Genomic DNA, 20,244 nt, shown 5'->3' with positions numbered 1-20,244 from the left:
CTGCATCCCGTATCTCCGGATTTTACAATATATAATCACAGAGACGACGAAAATAGGAGAAAGCAAATAGCGGACACTTAGGCCACGCATTTACCTTCTCATCGTCTAGGAAAAGGACCGAAAGACAGTTTCTAAATACTCAAAACTGAGTAAAAATGGAAAAGATAAAGGCAGTTGTGACTGCATAGCTTGACTGAGGAGGCATGAGGATGCTGAAATAGCTATATGGAGATGGTGGTCCAACTCTGAATCGAATATAAACAAAAACTGCCTTTATCTTGATTTTTATAACTTGTTTAAAATTTTTTCTTTATAAATGTAGCAATGCCTTTGAAATTATGTCATTTAGGTATAGGGAATATATACATATATATATATATATATATATATATATATATATGAAACTTAAAGCTAAAATCAATATCAACAAAAGAATTAATATTAAAATTAAACTCACCAGGCTTCCGGGTTGAACCGCGTCGTTGGTTTCTAGGCCGAGCTTTCGATGTCCTCTCTGACGTCATCTTCAGGGCTTCCGGGGTCTCAGTCTCCTGAGGCTCCAGACACTACACTCACTACTCACTACTTCACTACTCACTGCAATACTGTTGTTGCTGACGCTGGGGCGGTCATTTATACCGTGGACTGGTGTGACTGACGTGGCTGTCGATGACGTGGCGGAGTGGGAATTAGCGCGAAGACGATTTGGAGAGGCGCGAAGATTTTTGACGGCGGGAATTGTATTTGTAGATGGAGCGGACGATGTTTTCTTTAGGAGGGGTCTCCAAGTCGAAGGTAAACGGATGCCGTCATCTCTTTTATTGAGACAATTTGGCCGTTTTTCGATTTCTATGGCTTCTCGGATAATTCTTTGTTTATAGAAGCGGATGGGGGCTATGGTTCTGGAGTGTTCAAAGTCAATTTTGTGACCTGTATGAAGATGGTGTTGGCCTAGGGCTGAAACTGAATCGGAATTGCGAACAGATCTGGAATGTTCATAAATCCTATTTTGGATTCTACGATTGGTTTGTCCTATGTAAGATCGGGGGCAGTCTGCACAAGGAATTTCATAAACTCCGTGTTGTTCATTTGGAATGTTGTCTTTGACGGATCGGACAAGAGATGAAAGTTTTTGTTGGGGGGTAAATACTGTTTTTATTCCTCGTGGTTTAAGAATTCTGTCGATTTTGTCAGTAACACCTTTGATATAGGGAAGAAAAGCTTTCGTATGATCAGGATCTGACTCTTTGGGTTGTGATTGAGCGGGAGATTGAAGTTTATGGATGCTCCTATCGATGTGATTTTCACGGTAACCGTTTTGGATGAGGGCTTGTTTTAAAGAAGAGAGTTCAGTAGATCTACTTGCATCATCGGAAAGACGGATTGATCTGGAGACAAGAGTATTAATGACTGAATTAATTTGAGAAGGTGGGTGATGAGAGTTGCCATGCAAGTAGCGGTTGGTATGGGTGGGTTTTCGATAAACAGAGTGATGAAAACCTTGTGATTGGTTCTTCTTAATAAGAACGTCGAGAAACGGTAAGGATGAGTCAGTCTCCATCTCCATCGTGAACTGGATACTGGGATGTATACCATTCAGATGGGTCTGAAAAGACGCTAAAGCATCCCTGCCGTGGGGCCAAATGACGAATGTATCGTCAACATATCGTAGCCAACATGTGGGTTTGAGCGTAGATGTGGATAGTGCTCGGGTCTCAAAATCTTCCATAAAGATATTAGCAATTACTGGAGAGAGTGGTGAGCCCATTGGGGCGCCATTTATTTGTCTGTAGAATTGATTTTGGAAGATGAAATAAGTGTTGGACATGCAATGTTTAATGAGAGATAAGTGGTCTTGCTGGATACTGTGTTTCGTTTCCAGAATATTTAGGGTGTCATCTATAGGAATGTTAGTAAAAAGTGAAACGATGTCGAAACTTACTAGAATGTCTGAGGGTGAGATAGGATATTGTTTGAGAAGTTCGATGAAATGAAAAGAATTTTTGACGAAAGATGAGGCATTTTCGGCGAAAGGTTGAAGAGTTTTGGCTAGATATTTTGCCAAAGGTTGTGTCGGACAGTTGTATGCAGTTCACGATGGAGATGGAGACTGACTCATCCTTACCGTTTCTCGACGTTCTTATTAAGAAGAACCAATCACAAGGTTTTCATCACTCTGTTTATCGAAAACCCACCCATACCAACCGCTACTTGCATGGCAACTCTCATCACCCACCTTCTCAAATTAATTCAGTCATTAATACTCTTGTCTCCAGATCAATCCGTCTTTCCGATGATGCAAGTAGATCTACTGAACTCTCTTCTTTAAAACAAGCCCTCATCCAAAACGGTTACCGTGAAAATCACATCGATAGGAGCATCCATAAACTTCAATCTCCCGCTCAATCACAACCCAAAGAGTCAGATCCTGATCATACGAAAGCTTTTCTTCCCTATATCAAAGGTGTTACTGACAAAATCGACAGAATTCTTAAACCACGAGGAATAAAAACAGTATTTACCCCCCAACAAAAACTTTCATCTCTTGTCCGATCCGTCAAAGACAACATTCCAAATGAACAACACGGAGTTTATGAAATTCCTTGTGCAGACTGCCCCCGATCTTACATAGGACAAACCAATCGTAGAATCCAAAATAGGATTTATGAACATTCCAGATCTGTTCGCAATTCCGATTCAGTTTCAGCCCTAGGCCAACACCATCTTCATACAGGTCACAAAATTGACTTTGAACACTCCAGAACCATAGCCCCCATCCGCTTCTATAAACAAAGAATTATCCGAGAAGCCATAGAAATCGAAAAACGGCCAAATTGTCTCAATAAAAGAGATGACGGCATCCGTTTACCTTCGACTTGGAGACCCCTCCTAAAGAAAACATCGTCCGCTCCATCTACAAATACAATTCCCGCCGTCAAAAATCTTCGCGCCTCTCCAAATCGTCTTCGCGCTAATTCCCACTCCGCCACGTCATCGACAGCCACGTCAGTCACACCAGTCCACGGTATAAATGACCGCCCCAGCGTCAGCAACAACAGTATTGCAGTGAGTAGTGAAGTAGTGAGTAGTGAGTGTAGTGTCTGGAGCCTCAGGAGACTGAGACCCCGGAAGCCCTGAAGATGACGTCAGAGAGGACGTCGAAAGCTCGGCCTAGAAACCAACGACGCGGTTCAACCCGGAAGCCTGGTGAGTTTAATTTTAATATTAATTCTTTTGTTGATATTGATTTTAGCTTTAAGTTTCATTGTATTAACCGCGGAAACCTTTCCGAACATATATATATATATATATATATATATATATATATATATATATATATATATATATATATATATATATATCGGGTGTTCTACAGCATTCGCCGTTTCCCGCATCCTATTCGCCATGCTTGTCGGTCACGAATATCTTCCTCGTTGAGTTGTCTACTGTTCATTGCTTTCTCTACATCTTGTATCCATGTTCTCTTCGGTCTGCCTCTTTTTCTTCTCTCGGGTGGTACATACTGGATCATTTTCTTGGGCCATCTTGTTGGTCCCATTCTCTGGACATGCCCGTACCATATTAATCTTTTTTGTTCTATTCTGTCTATAATATCCTTTTCTACTTCCATTCTTTCTTTTATTTCTTCGTTTGGGATATGCTGCAGTTTAGATATTCTGCAGCTTCTTCTAAGCGCGTCCATTTCTAAAGCTTGAGTCTTTTATTTTGTCGGTCTTTTACTTCCCACACTTCCGAGTTGTACAGGACAATTCCTTCCACGATAGTTTGGTAGATTTTTTTCTTTGTCTGATTTTGCAGTCCTGTACTCCACCAAATGCCATTTAGCTGTTTTATAGCTTTTCTTCCTTGACTTATTCGATATTCTATATCTTGATCGCATGTGGAGTTTTTGTCAAAAATTGAACCTAGATATTTAAATTCATCACATCCTTTTATGTATTCCCCTTCTAATTCTAAGTCTTCAGTATCACCTCCGACTACAAGGTATTCAGTTTTCTCCATGCTCATTTCCAAACCCCATTTTTGGTACTCCTCTTTCAATTTTCTAATCATGTAACTGACGTCATCTTTATCAGCAGCAATCACAACTTGGTCGTCAGCAAATAGCAACGTATACAAATAAGAATCTCCTACTGGTATCCCCATTGTTTGGCATTTCCTAGTCCAATATTTTAACACATGTGTAAGGTAAATTTTAAATAAAGTGGGCGACAGACAGCATCCCTGCAAAAGGCCTTTCGAAGTTTCAAAGGTATTTGAAAGTTTCGTTCCAATTTTAATTGCTGTTGTTGCATTAGCATAGAGATCTTTTATTGTTTGGATGTATTTTCTATTTAAAGTGGTTTGTTGTAATACCTCAAACATTTTTTCTCTGGGAACGGTATCGTATGCTTTTTTTAAGTCTACAAATACCATGTGAGTTTCTAGATTTCTAGCAGAACGTTTTTCTAGTAATTGCCTTATGCAGAAAATGTTATCTGTGCATGATCTACCTGCCCTAAATCCACTTTGTTCTTCGGAATCTTGCCACTCTTTTTCTATCCGTTTCTTTATTATTCGTCCGTACAGTCTTCCAACTGAGGTGGTCACACTAATGCCTCTGTAATTATTACAATTTTTTCTACCACCCTTTTTGTATATAGGGGTAGTTATGGAGTTTTTCCACTCAGAGGGCACGCCACTATTGCCTGAAAGGCATCCGTTGAATATTTCAACTAAAATTTCTTTTGCCTGTGTCGTGCTGTGCTTAATGAGTTCAATTGGAATACCTCCGGGACCAGGAGCTTTATTGTTTTTCATTTCTCTTAACGTTAGTTCTAGTTCTTGAATAGTTATATCTTCTAGTTGTTCCAGGTTGTTTGGGGCGATGATGGTTTGCCTTACATATTCCTGTCTATTCTCTTGCAATAGGTTTCTAAAGTATGTTTCCCACTCGTTTATACTTATAAGGGATATCTGGCATCTTTCTTGTACGTTTTGTCTTGTATTTGATATTGTTCTCCAAGCTTCTCTGCTTTTTGTTCCTCCCATAAGAGTGTCTATTTCTTCACATTTCTTCAGCCACATATTTTCTTTGGTTTTAATCACTTCTTTTTTTGTTTCCATTCTTATTCTTGCGTAGGTTTTTCGGTCTTCTGAGCAATTGGTACTGAGCCATTTTTGATATGCTTCTTTTTTTCCCTCGTCTTTTCTTTTAAAGAATCTGTAAACCAAGGGTGATTAGTGTTATTTGAGGATTTTTCCCCTAACGCTTCGAATGCAGCTTCATGTAAGCACTTTTTTAGCCGATCATATTTTTCATCTGCTGTTCTTGTATTAAACTGTGTATTGGTTATCTTTTGGCTCAGCCGTAATTTAAAAAGAAAGGAGATTGAATTATCTTTCAGTGCGTCGATGTTGTATTTGTACTGAGGCGGCTGTTCTTCTGTAATCTCTTCCTGGGTTTCTTCAATTTTGTTGTTCAAGATATATGGAAAGTATAGATCTGCTCTGAGTAAAAAGTGGTCAGTTCCACATTCTGCACCTCTATAGACTCGTACATCTTTCGTCACAATTGATGATTTCTGCTTCATGATGACGTAATCTATAATCGATTTCAATTGTCGGGTTGGCTGCGTCCATGTGTATTTATGGATGGATCTGTGTTGAAAAAATCCATTCGTTATCCGTAAGGAATACGCTTCACATAGTCCCACAAGTCTTGTTCCATTGTTGTTAACAGTTTCTTCGCCAAATCTTCCCACAATGTCGTCATTGATCTTTGACCCAGTTCTGGCATTGAAGTCGCCCATCATGATAATCTCTTTTCGGTTGCTGATTTTTGAGATGGTGTCCGCTAGGCTTTCCTCAAATTTATCTTTTACATCCTGGTTTGAATCATCGGTAGGAGCATATACAACAAATATTTCTAATTCTCTGTTATAGAGTTTTAGACCTACTCTTAAAATTCGTTCATTTACGTATTCCCAATCTTTTATACTTTTCTTATATTTCTTGCGTATTGCAAATGATACTCCTGACTTTGCTCTGTTCTCCTTCTTCACTCCGCTGTAGATATGAATGTAGTTTTCCTTTTGTTCCATTCCAGTTCCTTTCTTTTTTGTTTCTGTTAGAGCGCAGACATCTATGCGATTCATTTTTAGTTCTTCAAAAATATTATGTTTTGTAGAGATTCCTTGAATATTCCATGTTTCGAAAATCATCGTCCGTTTCCGTAGCCTGTTTCGTTTTCCGTAAGTTCCATCCTGGATCCGAGGCATAGCGCGTGGATTTGTAACAACTTTAGTATTTTACGGGAATGAGTTGTTAGCCCATCGCCCAACCCCCAACCTGGAGGGCTAGAATTTTCTGTTAGGGTTTCTTCCCTTAGCCGAGATATTCCATTTTTTCAGGCGCTGGAAATTCGCCTTTCACCCTCTTCCATCTGCTACATAACGCACACCCATTGTACGCTATGCATAGGGAATATGTATAGGGAATATAATATGAAAAATAATCAGTATTTCTTAAGGACTTCAAACACACAAGAAATATACCTACAGGGCGTCCCATTTGGAAAAAGAAAGTTAAGTTCATTAGATTTCCAGAAAAACTGAAGATCTGACAACAATGTAATTACCAGGGCCGGCGATAACGGGCCTGCAAGGGATGCACTGCAGGCGGGCGCCCTTGTTTGGGGGGCGCCAGAATGAGCTTTTTTTCTTCTGGTGTTATGCAAAATACTAAAACAGAAAAATTCATTTTTTAAATGTGGTTTAAATTCCTTATAATACCCTAATCTGTGTTTGTTAGTTTTGCATATCACACATGTAAAATACACAAAAATATGCAATGCCTAGAATTCTATATGCCATATGCAATAGAATTCTTACCATGTAGTAATATAATTTATTGGTCAAAGATATCATATTTCAACCAAACAACTTTGCTCTTAATGAGACTGCTTTTTTTATTTTCTTCAAATTTCTTGCAAGTTGTTAGTTTTCTATCAGCAGTTATGAGAGGAAATTAGTGATTCCTCATAAAATAAACAAGATTGTGATACTGTTTTCTTGCCGCCTGTCTAATTTAAGTATTACCTATTAATAATAGGTATCAAGTATTAATCCCATAAAAACGTAATATTTAAAATAAACATTGTTCATAAAATTTAGTTTAGAGCTCTTTTATTTAGATTTAGTATTATTTCATGTGATTATAATACCGTATACAGTTATACAGAGTGTTTCAAAAAAAGGTAACCCCGTCTCTAGGGTAGGTAAAAAACTGAAAAATAATTGGGGTTTGCTTAGTAAAAAATTTTTGTAACGCCATCCGTTTTCAAGATACAGGGCGTTGAAGAAAAAAAAATTTACGCATTTTTGAAAATTGAAAAATTGAAACAAGGTTTAAAAACTCTAAGGGCCGGTTGTTCGAACGCTAATCAACAATGATCATTATTAAATATTTAATTACTGTCACCAAAACTGTCAATGTCAACTTTGTTTGGGTCGCTGAAAACATAATTAATTACAATTATGAGATTTATTATTAATTATGTTAATAATTATTGTTATATTAATTGATTATAGTCTTAGAATTGTAATTAATTATGTTTTAACAATTGACATTGTCAGTAATTAATTATTTGATAATGATCATTGTTGATTAGCGTTCGAACAACCGGCCCTAATTATTGTTGATTTATCGTCATAACAATCAATAAATGTCAGATTTCCATGGCACACTTGGAGAAAATAGAGGTCTACCTATTAGAACTTTATCATTACTACCAGCATCAATTATTACTTCATAATTTTCAAATCAAAATATTCCGAAAACGGTACACAGTATCGATGTATAACATGTTAAAGAACTATATACATGTTACAGTACTATTATTAAATTACGGTTTAACATTACTAAAGGAGCATAATTTTGAGGTTTTAAAGTTATTATTTTTATTTAGTTAAATATCAAACTTATTGATGTTTACCGTGGAAAATCATTATTGTGGGATTCTCAACAAAGGACCATTTAAAAAAACAACTTAAAGCCGATATCTGAAGGGAAGTAGAAGCTGAAATAGAAAATATACCTACATGCGGACCAATGTAAAAAAATGTCATTTCATTGTTGTCTTCTTATCCGCGTGAGAAATACAAAATTAGATTTACTATTTTATTTGGACATAAGCCACAATTCGAGTTTGAAATCAAGCTTACTTGACGTTTCGACTTTCACTTTGGAAATCGTTATCAATATAAGAAAAACATTCATAAATTAAAAATTTAACTTTGTTTCTGGTGAAGCAACGCAGTTGGAACAAGCAGATATATTATAATTGTGTCACCGGAAAGCGAAAAAGGTAGTCCCTAAAATTTTCAGGACTGAAACAATCCCTTAAGAGGATCGGTACGTAGTTTCGGCTGCAATGCTATTCAAATGGGGATTCATTTTTTTCGAATCCTGAGAAAACTAATAAGTATTTTTAAAAAATTTAAACGCAGAATGAAAGATTACGTTATTGGCGAGGGCCGAAAGTCCCTGAGAACTTCTATAATATTTATTTTAATAAGTTACAGGGGTGAAAAACTAAGAGAAAATTTAGTGTGATTTTTAATTTCAAATATCTCATTCAAAATAAACTTTTTATTTATTCTAAGGGACTTTCGGCCCTCGGTAATAATTTAGTCTTTCATTCTGCGTTTAAATTTTTCAAAAATATTTATTGGTTTTTTCAGGATTTGAAAAAAATGAACACAATGCCGTGGTAATATTTTCCAAATCTATCTTTGTCTTACAACGCACTCAGCCGAATATAATATTGTCAGCATATATTTTCAGTCAGACACTGACAATCAGTGACAATTTTAAATATTTGACATCGCATCGGGAATATTTTGAGTTATTGATTAAATATTATTGATATATAGTGTATTTGATAAATAAATTGATTTAAGACGTGAATTTAATAAAAAGTTATTTATTGTGTATTATTTGCGGAAGATCCAAGCAGAGAATACATCAGGATAATATATTCTGTGATCCAAGTATTTTGTTGTTAAAGATGTTCAAAATTGTAAGCGTTCCATAACAATATATTATTAAAAAGTCACTTTAACACTTTTCCTCTTTTCTCGATTGAGTATTAGTTTTTGTTGTACAAATAAATTATTACAATCACTGAATACATAGTGAAAAAATTATCACATTTATTAACTGAATTATTAATTTGCAATTATAAAAATAACAGTTATCCAAGAACATTCAAAAGCCATCTCTTTAAATTAATGATGACATTTTCAAGTAGAATGACATTCTAGTAATGTTTACGTATCCAGACCAGTGTGAATTTTACTACACGTAATTTGCCGTGTAAAGACAGAAAAAGTAGGGACACACGTAAAATATTTGCTAATTATGTACCCATAGCCTTAAAATTCGAGAATTTTTACGATTTTGACAAGGTAAACATTTGGTCTTAGGCCGCACCTACATTGGATCCGTTTTTCTCCGATCAGATCAGATCCGATCCGATAGGCGGCACCTACATTGAATCCGTATTTCCCCGATCAGATCAGATTCGATATAGACCGATTTTCCGGCGAGGGTGCCTACATAGGGCTTTTCATTCACAGTCATTTGTTTCGAGCTTCTTTCATGTGTCACATAATATTAATATATTTACGTCATACGTTATTGATATATACCAATGATACAAACAAGATACAAACCAAAGACGTATGACGTAGATATATTAATATTATGTGACACATGACAGAAGCTCGAAACAAATGACAATCGATGAAAAGCCCTATTGGTTCCGTTAACTTCCGACCACCGACAATGAGTTCCGATGAAGATGTGTTAAGGAGATGATGACATTGAATATATTTAAACATGTTAGCTTGCAACCCCCAACTTGCAACCAGCTTGCAACCAACTTGCAACGAACTTGCAACCAACTTGCAACTCAACTTGCAACCAATCGGAATGAAACCAAACACTTCTCGATGAGAATAGGAGAAGCTACTCCCGACGTCGGCCGATACCGGATCTGATCTGATCGGAGAAAAACTGATCCAATGTAGGCACCCACATTTAATACTAATTATCTACAATTACTAAAGGTTCGTAAGTTTCCTCTGGATTGCGGAAGGTTCGTCAAATTGAAAAATTTTAACGAACATTAACCGCGCCACGAACGCGCGGCGCGGATATGTATCTCCGCCTTTATAATTTTCACAATCATATAATCGAAAATAATATTTTTCGCGGCGTTTATTGAAAGTTCTACTCTTAACGGCATTTTTCGGAGTTATACTTTTCGTAGGCGGCGGCGATATAATTTGTATTACAACCAAACTGCAAACATTGAAAAAGATGATCAGTTGACAGAGACAATCTCCACAGATAGAGAAGTGAAACAAGGATACATTCTGTCCCCGGTGTTATTTAACATGTACTTTGAACATATCTTCGACCAAGCACTGAGAGAACTACAGGAAGGTGTATTAGTCAATAATTTCTTTTTAACGGCGTTTGGTTAACCAACAGACAACTGACATGGTAAACAGCTACACATACTTTCTTACCAATACAAAGAGCCAATGGGACCGCTCTGAGGAATTTCATGGATGGATTGTGTGACTAATGTTGAGGTCCTATGTAGAGTGGACAAGGAATGCGAGATTATTAACACAATCAAAAAGCGCACATTACAATAATTTGTGAATATTTGTTACGAAAAATGAACAGAGATATGGTTTGCTGCTACGCATTCTTTAGGCAAGGTATTTGGAAAAAGATTACCAGAGAGAAGAACAATATATGTATTATATTGGCTTCAAAACTTGAGAAAGTCGTTCAATACGTCTTAAATCGGACTATTCCGAATAGTTGCAAGAAAAGTTAGGATAGCCATGCTGATCGCCAACATCCGGAACGGATGGGCACCGTAAAGAGAAAGAAAAGTCTATACAGAATAAAGAAAAATATTTTTAAGGTTTACACTTTAGAAGACCAAAAATAATCATTTTTTTCAAGAATCTTTTTCTCAGAACCTTTAATAAAAATGAACATTTTTTTACATATTAATATCTAACTCTTAGAGAGTACAAAAATATATCTTTTTTCATTTATGCACGTACGCTAATATTGTAGAAGGCGCGAAAGTTGAGGCCTCGAAAAATGATGGCGGACAGTTAATCTCAGGATTGGGATATCTGAAACAAAAAAATCGTACTGCATTTGAAAGAGGAAGGTTTCTTACGTGACAATTTACCACAATTTGACCAAACAATAAAAAATAAATATTTTTTAATCATGAAAAACTGACGAAAAACTGGCGATTTTTTCACAAATTTTTTTCAAATTTCCGTATAATCTTTTTTTTTTGTAGAATTTTTCACTAATGGTGGTAAATTGTCACGTAAGAAACCTTCCTTTTTCAAATGCCGTACAATTTTTTTGTTTCAGATATCCCAATCCTGAGATTAACTGTCCGCCATCGGAACTACTTTTTTCGAGGCCTCGGCTTTGGCGCCCTCTACAATATTAGTGTACATGCGTAAATGAAAAAATATATATTTTTTGTATTCTATAAGAGTTAGGTATTAATATGTAAAATGTTTTATATTCATTTTTAATAAAGGTTCTGAGAAAAAAAATCTTGAAAAATGCTTATTTTTGGTCTTCTAAAATGTACTAGTACCTTAAGGAAAGACAACTTTACATTAATTTAATTCTATTCGGGGGCCACCACCATCGGCTGACTCAGGTTTCTACTTTTCAGTGTCTTCAGAGCCAGAGCCGCCTGTGGTGTATCCCGAAGCGAACTAAATTCGGCTGTCCCACTAGGCAAATCAGTAAAACATTAAATGCATACGGACGCGTTACCGACATCTATCTAGAGACAGAGAAAACGACCTATATAGAGAATTTTCTCTGTCTCTAGAAAAATGTTTTAATTCCGAACAGTAAAAGCACTAAAAATTAAACAATGACTAGACATCTTTTGTTTGGTGAAACCAAAGCAATCTACGTCATTACAAAATCTGGGATACTATCTAGAGGTAAATACTTGATAATATATTGATTGTTGAGTAATCTGTATAATCAGTATAATCATAATAGATTCGTTTATTAATATAAATAATAATTTGTTTCATTATCAAAGGTAGAAAAACAACATCATCAATTGCAATTACTTGAATAAATACAGGATTTGCAGTATAATAATCTTACTTTGTCCTTAATTAATATTGGAGCAGTTTTTATTAAAAATTCATAAAATCGATTGACTTAGCAATTATTTATAGCATTTAAGGAAATTATACTGTTATAATTGAAAAATTATATTTTTAAGTCAAATAAGTGTGTGACGTTACGTCATTAGTCGTTTATTCTAAAATACAGAGATGACAGCCTTAGGGGAGTGCAATTTAGAACGAAAACATGCATTGTTTCGGAAAAATTCAAACAAGCTTATATTTTTCTAAAACTTTTTTTGTTAGTTTATATACTTTTAAAGTAAAAAGTTCTACTCGCAGATTTGGCCGCTAATTGTTTATTAATTGTTTAAGCAATAACAATTGTTTTGTATAAATAATTTTATAAATATCGTTAAATTCATCATTTTACTTTGATCAAATATGTTTCTATTTTGTTTTTGATAGCTCTTATACAGTATGTCTGCGTAGCTAGGAACCACATGGAAAACTTTTTTTATTATCAATTTGACGAAAAATTTATTCTTCATAAAATACTCAGGATAGTCAAAAATCAAAAACTTAACCATCAGATATCAAATTTTATCAATTTTATACGAGTTATGTCAAAAATATGAAGTTCGTTAAGAGGAAACAGTAGCGATCAACAGGTAGCGATCAACAGGTAGCGAAAACGCGTTCCGAGATTGCGGCTGTAATTTTGAATATTTTGTCGAGATATTTGGCATACGTATTCGAAATATAATAAAGAATGGCGGTACAGAGCCCAATTTGAAAAATATATTAATATGTGGAAATTACTCTGTAATTAAATACAATATTAAAAAAAAACGAGCCTGTACCGCCATTAAGAAGAAAAAAAATACACTTTCTTCAAATAAATTTTTTTATCCGATGCCTAGATTTTGTGTCATTTTGGAACTACTAATGAAATAAAAAATTTTAGTAGTTCCAAAATGACACAAAATCTAGGCATCGGATAAAAAAGTTTATTTGAAGAAAGTGTATTTTTTTGTTCTTCTTAATGGCGGTACAGGCTCGTTTTTTTAATATTGTATTTAATTACAGAGTAATTTCCACATAATATATTTTTCAAATTGGGCTTTGTACCGCCATTCTTTATTATATTACGAATAAGTGTGCCAAATATCTCGAAAAAATATTCAAAATGACAGCCGCAATCTTGGAACGCGTTTTTGCTACCTGTTGATCGCTACTGTTTCCTCTTAAAGAGTAAAGTACCTTTATATTCCAGAATATCAAAAAATGATATTATGAAAAGTTGTTTGAAATTAAAAACTATGTTTAAATAAATATACAATTACATCATTCTAATCGAAAAAGAAATTTTCAATTTTTTCTCAAATTACGGACACTCATCATCATTTTATTACAATTATGATAACTATTTTATTATCACTTTTGCGAAAAAAAGCTATTCTTCATAAAATGCTCTCCCTGGTCTAAAATCTAAGATACAACCATCAGATATCAAACTTTTTTAATTTTATACGAGGTATGTAAAAAATATAAATTTTTCTGAAGAGTTAAGTGCCTTTATTATTCACAATATTTTATTTCGAAGTATGTAATTGAACACTAAAACAAATTTTTTAATTTCAAACAACTTTTTTTAATAACAATTTTCGATATTATGAAATGTAAAGGTACTTTACTCTTGAGTGAAATTCGTATTTTTTGACATACCTCGTATAAAATTAATTAAATTTGATATTTGATGATTGCATCTTAGATTATATACGATGCAGAGTATTTTATAAAGGTTCCAAGTTACGCAGACATACTGTATAAGAGCTAAACAATTTTTTTTTGCTGAACATTTATAATTGTTGAAGCTTATTATTAAATGTATTTTAGGTAAGGTTTACAGAAAAAAGTGTTGATCACTTCGTATAAACATTTTTTAGCTGGTAATTTTCGGTTTTTGTATTACATTTTTGTTATCCTTCTTAATTTTCTCAAAAAGAAATAGTTTAGTTCATTTCTAAAGTAAAATAATTTAGTGCATTTTAAAGATTACATCCTAAGCTTTGAAAAAGCACTTATAAAACTGTTAGTCGAGGAAATGAAGCTGAAAAAATGGCAAAACCTCGCAATTTTTTCGTCCAGCATCGATTTGTACAAAAATTTGGGATTAGGCTCATTACACCCTCTAGTTCATTTTCTATATTGAGCCGTTGTACGCTTTTGGTTTTTTAAGGGTGAAAACTACCCCTAATTGTAAAAAATTATAAAATAACATTTTAAACTTTAATATTGTTAACATTTGGTTCTTATTATTTACATAATGATTGTTTTATGCTGCAAAATATACTATCATAATATGTCAACCCTTAAAACCAACCTTGTTATAAAAAAATTACTTATCATAAAAGAATAATTTCGGCTTGCATCGATTTACATAAAAATTTGGGAATAGCATCATCTCACCCTGTACTTCATATTCTATATCATGCTTAAAGGCGTTGATTATTTTTAGGGGTGTAAACTACCCCTTATTGTCAAAAATATATAAAAACATTTTAAACTTTAATATGGGTAAAAGGGTACCCCCGTTAAGATAGGCAAAATGCCCTCACTCTCAGAATTCAATCTTTTTAATTTTTTTACGTTCTATGCAATTAAAAAATGAGATAACGCGGATTTTTAGCTCGCCATCCCCCTTACCCCTCCCCCACAGCCTAAAACGTAGATTTTTAGATTTAATTTTTTTTAGTTGGGTTGCAATTGATATAAAAATTTCAAAAAATTCACACGTGTAACTGAGGCTTTTACAAAACATGTCCATTTTTTATGGACCCTTAGGTCGAGTGTACATAACCTCAAATTTTTTTTTAACTTTTTTAAAACCTCTAACTTTTTTTTGGAGGGGGCTGCAGGTCCAATTTTTTTTGCATTTTGTGTATTTTATCAAAAGCTATCTCTCTGATTTTTTTCAGATTTTTCCGTCAGGTGCGACATCTTGAAAAATCCGGAAAACTGTTTTTGCAGGGGGTTTTTAGGGATTTTCTCCATTTTATAGACTGCAACATAGATCAACTCATGGTTTTGTTAATAGATTATGTATAATTTGAAATAAATGAGTATTTTAGGATTATCAAAAATTGGGCAAAATACTTTTAAACCCCCCCAAAAACCATGTTCTTTTAAGTTATGTAAGGGTTTTTGCGGGCTTAATGATATTTTTTGAGGTCGATACAGCCTGAATATATTTTTTTACGTTCTATTTGATTTTAAAAAATTAGGACTCATCGCAATTTTAGCCCACTTCCCCTATTCCCCCTCCCCCACAGCCAAAAATGTCAATTTTTCGATTTTATTTTTTTTTAAGTTGGTTTGCAATTAGGTTAAAAATGTTGTTCTGAAGCTATTTCTTTGTGGCATTTTTGTAATTAACTATTCTAAATGGGAAATAAGCCACAATTTAACTAAAAAATGATTTTATTTTCCATCTGTAATGCGATAGAGAGAATTCGATAATCTGTGACGCACTGAAAAAATGTTTGGGACGATCTATATAAATAAGTCAGATTAAATTAAATTATTAGAAGAGTTTTTTACCAAGCAACCTTTTTGTTTAATTTATTAATATTTTGTAAATTGTAGCTTATGTCGCATTTAGAATAGTTAGTACCTAATTATTAAATTATAAATTACAAAAAATTCACACGCAGAGCTGAGGCTGTTACAGAACGTCTATTTTTATGGACCCGAAGGTCGAGTGTACATATTATAACCTCATTTTTTTTGTTTTTTTATAGGTACGTATAACTTTTTTTGGCGATGGCTGCTAGTTTTTTTTTTGTCTTGTGTATTTTACAAACCATCTACCTTTGGCTCCTAATGCAAATAGTCCACGCTGTATGCTTGTCCCGTTAGGTAAATTATTCCGATTATTTTTTTGCACAAACTTACTCAAAAACAGGTCCTTATAACAAATCCACAAGGTGCCAGGCAGTACCGCGATCGGAAAATTGTTTAAACATTTTTTAAACGAATTCAAAAAATCAATTTTTTCACTTCGGACAAATTTGTTTTAGATTCTCTGGATCAAGCTGAGCCAAAAAGGTATCTTGTGATTTTTCTATAAAATTGACTGTTGTCGAGTTACATGCAATTTCAAATTTGAAAAACGCGAAAATGGCCATTTTCAAGGCTTAATAACTCGGTTAAAAATTATTATTATGAAAGTAATAAAGTGACCAACTCAAAGTTTAAAGCCCCCCTGCAATATCCTAAAGAAATTTTTGTCATTATTTTATTGCTAACTATTATTTTTAATAATTAAAAATGAGCGCTAAGCATGTATTGAAGCGGCCGTCCGCGAGAGAGAGATGTACCGGGTGTCCCAATAAGAATGGCTCTCGGCCATATCTCAGGAACCGTTTATAGTAGAGCTTTGAAATAAAAAATTTTATAACAAAAGTTGCCTCAGGAAAAGCCTGGAAATTATTTTCATAATTGTGGGTCCACCGTTAGAGGGCGTAATTGAATATCAAAAATAAAAAAATCTAAATTTTACAAAATTTTCCTAATGAAGGGGAACTGGAAATCCGATTGTTGTATTCTTCATCAAATTCTGCGCATATTTGATTTAACAAGTTTAACTCTACCTTTGCAAATAAGAGGTGGGGGTGAGTGGGAACCTTGTTATGAAAAAATGGCTGTAAGTCCGGATCTGCTAAATCAAATTTTGAAAACTGGGTCTTGTTGAAGACAGATCTTTTTCTTCAATGTAAGCGTGATAATTTTGAACCATCCTAATAAGTAATAAGCCAGCTGGGAGGCGTTATTTAATTTTTTTCAGAAATCTAGTTTTCTTTGGAAAATATTAAATACAAGTATGCATTTTTAATCATACTTTATAAAATTAGATTAAATTAGCAATAGAATAGCGAAAACCGCATGTCGATACCCTTTTTCTATCTCAAGATATCTCGAGAAACGTGTAAATTTTATACATAACTGTTACTATCACCGGTAAACTAAGTTAATGAAAAGTAGTGTGCTGTGGAAAAAAACAAAATAACATTTTCCAGATGTCAACGTATAAAAATATAATTAATTAAAACAACAATGTAAAGAGAAACAACACTATTAAAATTAAATATAACACAGAACAAAAAGACCTACTTAGTGACGACCTAAATATTCAAATTGTTGCCCATCATACACTACTCTAGAATACATTATCCAGAGAATACTAAACGCCATTCAAAGCATATCGAGAGCAGAAATTGAGACTGCTGTTCAATCTACTCTTGAAAGAGTAAATGTTTGCAACGAAAATGATGGGCAAAAATTTGAACGTTTATGTCATCACTAAATAGTTGTTTTTATTTCTTTGTAATAGGGCTTTTCAACGCTTCTCATTTGTTTCGAGCCTCTGTCATATGCCGTATAATCCGTGTATAATATTAATATACGAGATATGAACGAGGCTCGAAACAAATGAGAAGCGTTGAAAAGACCTAATATACGTTGACAGCTGGAAAATGTTTCTTTGTTGTTTCCACAGCACACTACTTTTAATGAATTTCGTTTACCGGTGACAGTAACAGTTATGTTTTTAAATTTACACGTTTTGTAAGATATCTCGAGATAGAAAAAAGGTATTAACATGCGGTTTTCGCTATTCTGTTGCTAATTTTGTCTAATTTTGTAATATGGTATTAAAAATGCATGTTTGTATTTAATATTTTCCAAGGAACACTAGATTTCTGAAAAAAATTAAATAACGCCTTCTAGCTGGCATATTACTCAGTAAGTTGGTTCGAAATCATAACTTTTACATTGACGAAAAAGATCTGTCTTCAACAAGACCAAGTTTTCAAAATTTGATTTAGCAGAACCGGACTTACAGCCATTTTTTCATAACAAGGTTCCCACTCACCCCCACCTCTTATGTGCAAAGGTAGAGTTAAACTTGTTAAATCAAATATGCGCAGAATTTGATGAAGAATACAATAATCGGATTTTCAGTGCCCCTTCATTAGGAAAATTTTGTAAAATTTAGATTTTTTAATTTTTGATATTCAATTACGCCCTCTAGCGGTGGGCCCACAATTATGAAAATAATTTCCAGGCTTTTCCTGAGGCAACTTTTGTTATAAAATTTTTTATTTCAAAGCTCTACTATAAACGGTTCCTGAGATATGGCCGAGAGCCATTCTTATTGGGACACCCGGTACAATATTCATTGGACGTTTTAAAAAAATATCGATTGGAAGTCAAAAATACGTTTTAAAAAATAAAAAAGGAATTTTGAGATTATATGTATGTATTGTACACTCGATCTACACGGGTCTATAAAAAATAAATATGTTTTGTAGACGCCTCATAAAAATTTTAAATTAATTGCAACTTTAAACAAAAAAAAAATAGAAAAATTGACGTTTTTGTGAAGGCGGGGGGGGGGGGGGTGTGCTAAAAATGGGATTAGTCTTATTTTTTATTCACATATAACGTAAAAAAAATGAAAAAAAATATTCAGGCTGTATCGATCTCAAAAAATAATATCATTAAGCCCGCAAAAACCCTTACATAACTTAAAAAACATGTTTTTGGGGGGTTTAAAGGTATTTTGCCCAATTTTTGATAATCCTAAAATACTCATTTATTTCAAATTATACATAATCTATTAACAAAACCTTGAGTTGATCTATGTTGCAGTCTATAAAATGGAGAAAATCCCTAAAAACCCCCTAAAAAAACAGTTTTCCGGATTTTTCAAGATAGCGCACCTGACGGAAAAATCTGAAAAAAATCAGAGAGATAGCTTTTGATAAAATACACAAAATGCAAAAAAAATTGGACCTACAGCCCCCTCCAAAAAAAAGTTATAGGTTTTAAAAAAGTTAAAAAAAAATTTGAGGTTATGTACACTCGACCTAAGGGTCCATAAAAAATGGACATGTTTTGTAAAAGCCTCAGCTACACGTGTCAATTTTTTGAAATTTTTAAATCAATTGCAACCCAAATAAAAAAAATTAAATCTAAAAATTCAAGTTTTTGGCTGGGGGGGGAGGGGTAAGGGGGGTGGCGAGCTAAAAATTCGCATTATCTCATTTTTTAATTGCACAGAACGTAAAAAAATTTAAAAAATTGAATTCTGAGAGTGAGGGCATTTTGCCTATCTTAACGGGGGGTACCCTTTGGTTTTGATTGGTTAAATAATGATTGTTTTATACTTTAGGATATAATATCATAATATTTAAACCCTTAAAAACCACCCTTAATAACATTACAGTTTTTATAAGTAGATATTTTAATAGATCTATACAGAAAAAAAAGTAGAATTAAAGAATTACAAAAACATTTATTTACACAAAATAACGAATTTACAAATATGTACAAATACAAATACAAATAGTTTTTTAGTCATCTTCCAGTATACGAACCGGTTCTGTGGTATTATACATACATTGAAAATTATCCATAAGCGGACTATCCGAACTTTTCGAAAAAAAAAATTCGTTTTATAAACATAGCTCCTTCATTTTTGGCGACAAAAAGTTTTTTCAAAAATGAATTTGCACGATTTTTGAAGACTTATAAGACTGTGTAAACTAAATTCCGTAAGATCCCTTAGTTTTTAATTAGGGTGGGTTTAAAGGGCTCGAATAAGGGGGTGTTTGCTTGTAAATAGAAGTTTTAAACAGCTATATCTCGCTAACTGTTCCCTGTAATGAAAATCTATGTACAAGGGAATTTTAGTTATTAAAAAAGCTACAATTTAGTAGTTTATCAATTTTTTTGTATCTCCAGTATTTTCGAAGATATTTTGGAGTAAACGGTGAAAAATGGAAAATTCCAAAAAATTAATTTTTATTTAAATTCCAGTTTTTCTAAAATTAAGCCTTTTAAATAGGTCAAACTTCTTAAGTGTATTGATAATACAAACATAAAAGGAATTACAAAAAGGAGAAGACCAATTTTTAATTAGGAGGGTAGTTAGGGGGTTGTTTTCACTGATTTTTTCATAGAGAAA

The 20,244-nt window shown here is 33.6% G+C and overlaps 1 protein-coding gene across 6 annotated transcripts in view; it reads left to right on the top strand.

Moving 5' to 3' along the window:
- LOC114347695 (2-oxoglutarate dehydrogenase complex component E1) overlaps positions 1 to 20,244 on the top strand; it is a 114,265-nt gene that overhangs the window by 9,947 nt on the left and 84,074 nt on the right. The gene's annotated exons all lie outside the window — the stretch shown is intronic.

This window comes from Diabrotica virgifera, chromosome 1 (genome assembly GCF_917563875.1).
Source record: "Diabrotica virgifera virgifera chromosome 1, PGI_DIABVI_V3a".
In the NCBI taxonomy this organism is placed as follows: Eukaryota; Metazoa; Arthropoda; class Insecta; order Coleoptera; family Chrysomelidae; genus Diabrotica; species Diabrotica virgifera.
This window is presented reverse-complemented; position numbering and strand designations above follow the sequence as displayed.